This window comes from Elaeis guineensis, chromosome 5, assembly GCF_000442705.2.
Source record: "Elaeis guineensis isolate ETL-2024a chromosome 5, EG11, whole genome shotgun sequence".
In the NCBI taxonomy this organism is placed as follows: domain Eukaryota; kingdom Viridiplantae; phylum Streptophyta; class Magnoliopsida; order Arecales; family Arecaceae; genus Elaeis; species Elaeis guineensis.
Window position 1 is genome coordinate 29,905,486 of NC_025997.2, and position 7,425 is coordinate 29,912,910.

A 7,425-nucleotide genomic window follows, 5' to 3' on the forward strand; every position below is an offset into this window, starting at 1 on the left:
TAAAAAAAATAAGATCTACTAAATAAAATAATAATATAATATAATATTTCATATAGAATGTACATATCTTAAATATCTCTTATTAATTAAAAATCAATCAATATTTTTTCCTTCAATATTCATCCTAACCAAGCTTGTAATAATTAGATTATCAGTCAAGAAAAGATTGTAAGTATACACGGTGTATAAGTCTCATCATCCTCTACTTCAAACCCTTTTCCCATATCATATAAGTTTCTAGATTTTGTTCTTACAACAATAGCCCAATTCTTATCTTTCGAGTCTTGTACAAAAAATACTTGATGAGCTTGAGATAAAAAAATAAAAGATCGTCCTTTAATAACACACTAATATATATCAATCTTAAAAAATTTATAAGTATAAATCTATTCGTATCTTGCTTCAAGCCTCTTGGAGAGTTTATATCCATCCAATTACATCGAAATAACACTACTTTAAATCTTCCACAGTAATTCAACTCAAAAATATTTATAAGTATATTATAATAAGTCTTTCTATCTGCTTCCACTATGACTCCATTGTTCTAAATTTTTTTAAATTTTTTATATTTTTTTATATAAAATTTAAATCCATTAATAATGAAAATATTAAAGCTATTAACAGTATTGTTAGGATCTCAAGCAATGACAATTAATTCATCTGAATAGTTACTCTCCATCATCATTGGTATCTAAAAATCATGATAAACTTGTTAATGTATTATTTGATGTTAATAAATGCATTTCAAAATCAATCTTTTCTCTTACATACATGACTAACCTATTTAAAAAATCATTCAAGGAATAACTTGATTAACTATCGTTGCTCAATCCTTGGATTGGATCGAATGTCATGGTTTACTCATCTCTAAGCAACCAAAAATTTGTTAAAAAAATTAATTCATTGATGAAGAATATTATTATATTATGGCAATGATAGAAATCAACATATATGACTATGCTAACCTACAATACTGAGATATTATATTACTATAAAGTAAAACACAATAATGGGCTTGTGTTAAGGATTTTTTATCAAGAACCACACTTTCAACTTTTTTCAAAGGTCTTCCAGTAGTTGAGAACTTATAAATTTTTGAGTTATCGATAATATAATAATTTCTTTGAGATTAAGTTAAAAATGGCATCTATACTTTCAAGATATTTTGAACAAAATATCAAACACTCTTCAATAATATATCTTTCCATAATTGAGCCTTTGAGATGGACTCTATTTCGTACATAATCCTTTAAATGTACTAAATATCTTCAAAAATTAAAAATTCTTTAAAACATTAATATGAGTACAATACTACACATACTAAAGATTTTTAAATTATAACTATAAAGTTTAGCAACATCACCTCTCAATAGGATACATCCATCTGTAGTGTACTGATCCACCAAAGTTTACGTTCATAGCTAAGTGAGCAAGTAGAACCATGATAGTAAAAAATTTGAAAGGAAAGATTTTCTCTATATGGCAAAGTGTAAATGCAATATCAGACTCTAATTAATTAAGCTCTCAAAAATCAAGAATTTTAGAATTTAATGACTTAAAAAATGATGACAATTAAGCAACGATAGCAATAACTTATTTTAGCATTGATGACTTTACAAAAAATATCTTACATCAAAATATGATCACTATAAATTTTAAGATTTGAAAGTTTTCACTCTTTGATATTTGTGCATCTTGAAATATTCAATGCATAGCCATCAGGAACCTTAATATTCTTTAAAAATGTCAGAAAAAGAACTTTCTCTCAAGTGAACATTGTGTAACATGCAGGAGGTATATAAACTTTATCATTAGCAAGCTCTTTGGGATGAAGCTCCTGTTTTATGCCTATCTTTTTCAAATCTAAGTGTACCTTTAAGTTATTTTTACTCTTTCCATCAAGATTTAATAATATTCCAATCAAATTATCATAAATATTCTTTTTTATATGCATCATGTCTAGATTATTGTTAAGAAGATTGTGCTTTCAATAAGGTAAATTAGAAAAAAAATACTCTTTTTCTTCCACAACTACTTGATAACTCAATGTATAGGTGACTCTATTATATTATCATCATTTTCACTTTCATCCATGTGATCATCATCATCATAAAAGTTGTCAGCATCCTCAAACATCCCTACATCAATATTACGAGTAATGATATCCTCTATCAACCCTTTATTTATCAAGTTTCTAACATCTTTCTTTTTTTTCTTGAAATTCTTGGAAATCTTACCATATATATGATTGATGCCATACATTTGTATAAGAACCTCAGTTTTAGATAATGGTATAAGAGCATATCGTAATTCTATAGTATGATCAAATACATCTTATTGAAATCAAAATGGATGATCAGCTTCCAACCATCGATAATGACCCATATAACAGAACTTTTCTTTATATTTTAATCAATGTGAATGAGTAGAATCTTCATAAGAGGGACTTGCAATACTTTCCTTATACTTAATCCGAATAAATGGTATATGCAGAAAAATCATTGATAGTCTAAATAAGAGCTGCCCTTAATTTGAATGTCTGATCACTGTAAGCATCAAATGCATCGATATCCTCTCATAACTATATCAATTCCTCTATTAAAGATTACAAAAAGATATCAATATCATTGTCTGAACCATTATCATCTGGAATAACCATTGACAAGATAAGTGAAGAATATTTCATATGCATCTATGGTAGCAAATTATATGAAATCAGAATGATCGGTCAATAAGTAGAACTCCACATCTGAAATGTATTGAAGCTATCAATAACTAAACTCAATCTAATGCTACAAACATCTGAAGTAAAATCAAGATGCATATCATCAAATACTTTTCATGCTAAACTATTAGCTCGATATCTTAACATCTTACTTTTTGTATGACCTTCATCATGTCATCGCATCAACGAAGCTATCTTCACTGATGCATATATCCTTTTCAATCTACATATTAAGGACTCGTTTGGTTTACAGGAAGAATATTTCTTCCTAGGAAGTAACTTTTCTAGAAAATTACTTTCTGAAAAACTATTTTTTGAGAATAAAATTTTAGTATGTTTGGTTGATCATAAAAAAATGACTAATATAGAGTAGCTTATATTTGATTGAGCATCTATTTTTTTAAAAAAATTATGTAAAATATCTATTATACCTTTAGTAGATATAAAATCATACTTTTTTATTTCTAAACTTTACATAAATATTAATATTATATTTATAATAATATAAATATAATATTAGTATATTATAATATAACATTAGACCATAATAATTTATTATATTAATATAATATAAATATATATTAATATAATATTAATATTTTAATATAATAAATTAATTAATATAAATATAATATTAATATTTATATTAATATTAATATATTAATATAAATATTATAATATAATAAATATTATAATATTAATATTATATTTATATAAATATTAAGATAATATTAATATAATATTATATCACTATTCAATATTTTATTGTAACCATCTATTGATATTTTATAAAATCTTAACCGTAGATTTTAAAAAAATATTTTCAAAAAAAAAAGTATAATCACTTCTCATTTTACGAAAAGTATCAAAATCCATCTCTTCTATAAATTTTTACTTTTTATGAAATATGAAAAATGACTTTCTATAGAAAAAAATTTTTCACTCTTTCTTCTCTTAAAATTTCAATCAAACAAGAGGCCTGGCTCCTCTCCACTTCCCAGGAACTCTCTTTCTCCCTCCATTTCCTATCAATCAAATAAGTCCTAAAGGAAAGTAACACAAAATTATATCTAATTTTTTCTTACTCCAAGTAGCATCCATTTTATTCAAAACATCACCTTCATTTTCTTTATTTGAAGCCCATCATGAAGATCTATGACATTGCATGATTCTTGGTTAGCATTTTTATTCTGATATAATATACAGTCATTTGGATAATTATGAATCTTCTCATATTCTAGATTTAATTTTTTTACTTTATAAAAAGAAGTTGGCAAAGTAGTGCCCTCAGAAAATACATCATTTAATAATTAGCAGCACAATAAAACTCTTACTAGACCATCCGTTCCAATATTTCAAATAAAATAGATGCACAAGAAATTTTTTTTTGAAAAATTCTTATAATTCGGATATAGTTTTTGATTATAATCTTTTCATAAATTATGATACCAATGTTCTATCTCATCATTAGATGAATGTCGGGACCTCTCAACATGCATAGGATCAGTAAATATAGACCTCTCAGATATCATAATTGTTTCTTATCTTTCACTAAAATATCTTAAATTTTTAATACCAAATCCCAAAGCATCTCTGAGCAAATCCCTCGTATTATCTTTTCTTGTAGGATTTTTTTATAGATCACTATTTTTAATATTAAATATATATTCTATATTTGAGGGTTGATTACATAGAGATGGCAACATTGGTTCTCTATTAAATATCAATTTAGCATATCCTCTTATAAAATCATTCCACACTAAATATTCTTCAACAATTTTTGGATTGAGAGAAGACATATTTATATATTTTTGGCATAGACAAAAAAATTTTCATTCATAGATCCTTTTTCAACAATAAATTTAATGAAATTTTGAACTTCTTTAAAATAATCTTGACTAGACCTTGGCTTGTTTATCCAAGTTTTATCTATTGCACAAGAATAATAACTGAATAATAATTTACTTCAAAAAATTATACTTGAAGTCAAAAGAAGTGGAAGAAGTATCATTAAAAAAGTAAAGTTGAAAAATAAAAAAACATGAAGATGAAAGCTTCCACATATGCTTCTTGCTATGTTAAATCTCACAAAGCTAAATATTTGACCCTGATTTTTAGCATGAAATAACTATAATTCTACGTAGAGGACTGCAAAACATAATTTTATCTCTTGTTTAATGCTGTAACTCTATTCTGACTATTATAAAATCTCCCATGTAGGATTGATAGATTATTGGAGGTTGCGGTAGTGGAAGGATAGTATAGACAATTAACTTCCTCATTAGAGACAATGAACAACAATACATTTGTTTGTGCTTGAGACAATAAGTTAGATTAGATTTTTCAAAATTTAATGCTGTGTGGGGCATCAAGAAGGATAGAATAGAAGAAGGTTTTGTTGGGTCCATGTCTAGCTTAAGATTTAACCCGGGCAGGCTCATTGAGAATCGGGATAGTTCACATTGGTGTTTTGAGTTTTAATTTTTTATTAGACCAATACTCAACCTAAGGCAGCCTCAGCCCTTAAGTCATTTTGCCCAACCTCAAAGAGCAGACCTGTTATACCATATTTGGTCCTCTACTGATGTGTCCAATTTTCGAAGGCGTGGCGGACACTTGGCATCATGATCTGACAGTTCAAAGCATGTGATTTGAGCAACATCAAGTGATCCAAACAGTATCATAGAATCAACACCTAGCTAATCACTAAACAAGATCGATAATGCAGCAACATCTATGTCGTTGGATTTCCACCAATTACATACCACTTCCGCCCTGGCTCGCTACAAGTCATCCCCTAGATCGGATGCTCGCAGGAGCACCTTGTCACGCCCCAAACCCGGGACATAACACGGCCATGCTACCGAGGGATGGACCCACGATAACACGAAGCCAAAATTCATCTTCTTAAATATAATAACATGTGTATCTCATATAAATGTAATAATAAAGTTCAATTCAATTATTTAATTAAACCAAAACTGGTTCAGAGCATCTAAAACCAGAGATAAAATAATCCAAGTCTTAAAATTCATAATGACTACAATCCATAAACATAAACTGAATTCCTAGAGCAAAATTTCTAAACTTGCTTTACTGATCTCCAAGTCTGGAATCTCTTTCCTTCGATCCTAGCCTTATTTCTCTGTACATGAAAGAGAAAATAAAAAGAAAATGAGCTACACTAGCTCAGTAAGTAGACTTCCGCTTCCTTACCGGATCAAGCATAAGTTTTCTATGATAATGCATCATTTAGCAAATAACAATTATTGCAAAAATAAATATTTCATAGAGCATATAATAAAACAAGTTATAAGCTCATCATGCATGCATAAATCATGTATATTTCACAATCATGAATCGTAAATCATTTTCATCATGCATTCATGTCATGTTTCAAAACATTGCTCACAGATATTCGTGCTAAGGTCACTATTATACCCGTGACAGGGCCATGTTTCTTAATCGACAGAGTTCTTAATTCATGTGCCAACTTTATACCCGCTGGCAGGGCCATGTTTCGTGTGGATGCTAGCTCCGGGTGTCGACCTTCCCGTAGGGATTCGTTCATAGCCATCTGAGAGCCTTTGAAATCATTATATCTTTTTCTTAAAGCATACATATACATAGATGAAAAAACAATGAAATTCATACTTCATAATCATGCTATTTTCATAAGACATATTCATGAAATCAATGATCGTAATAAAACATGCTTTTTCATATCACATATGCCGATCCTTATTTTATGAAAATTTATGATTTCATCAATATCAATTCTTTGCATAAAAATATGATCATTTAAAATAAATAAGGAGCATAAGATCTACTTACCTCGTTCATCTTAGATCTTCAGACTTCGTTAGAAGAATCAGCTAATCCTATTTAAAATATCAAATCATTATCAAATTCTATTCCATAAATATAATAAGATTAAATCATAAGGAAAGAGGACTGTTGACCGGATGTGTCGGACCATCCAAATACCAAGGCAATTCAGGATCTCTTATCTGAGAGTCAGATTCAAGTGACTTGATCAAGAAATCGTGAAGCACAGATCGAATTAAAGTCAAGATCAATCAATAGGGTTCTTTAATAATAAATTTGAAAGATCTTTGATACGATCAGATGAGGTTGACATACAGCACGGATATCAAAGTAATTTCGGATCATCTTGTTAGAGTCAATATGAATCCCTAAAAGATGAAGGCATGACTCGATACAGGACTCATAGACCTTTTTTTTTAGAGAGAGAAAGTCGGTCATGAGAGAGAAAGTAGAGAGAGAAAGTGGAGAGAGAATCTTCGTATCCTTCAAAAGTGACAATCATGATTGAGATCATCAGAGGTTATATCAGAATGACTTAATATTGATTAACCATGATCGATGTTATCAATTTCGAAAAAAGATCGGATTAGGATCTAATCTACTGTACGAATTCTGGAGCAGTCTCAGATCATAATATTTTCATCTCAAGTTTCTCCTAGGGTCTGTGATGCAATCAGAGAGAGAGAATGACCCTAGAGAGACAAAATCCATAAAAAGAGATAAAAAGATCTAGAGAGAGAAAATAGAGAGAAAATTTAGAGAGAAAAAATGGAGAGAGAATATAGAGAGAGAAAGTCCAATTTTAGAGAGAGAAAGACTTAAGAGAGAGATGAGAGAAACTTCCTCTCAAATGTATTATTTTTTTTTTATAT

At 28.6% G+C, this 7,425-nt stretch overlaps 1 pseudogene; it reads right to left on the bottom strand.

Moving 5' to 3' along the window:
• Window positions 1-955: 955 nt before the first annotated feature.
• LOC140857977 (uncharacterized) lies at window positions 956-1,777 on the bottom strand (annotated as a pseudogene).
• Between the last annotated feature and the right edge of the window lie 5,648 nt (window positions 1,778-7,425).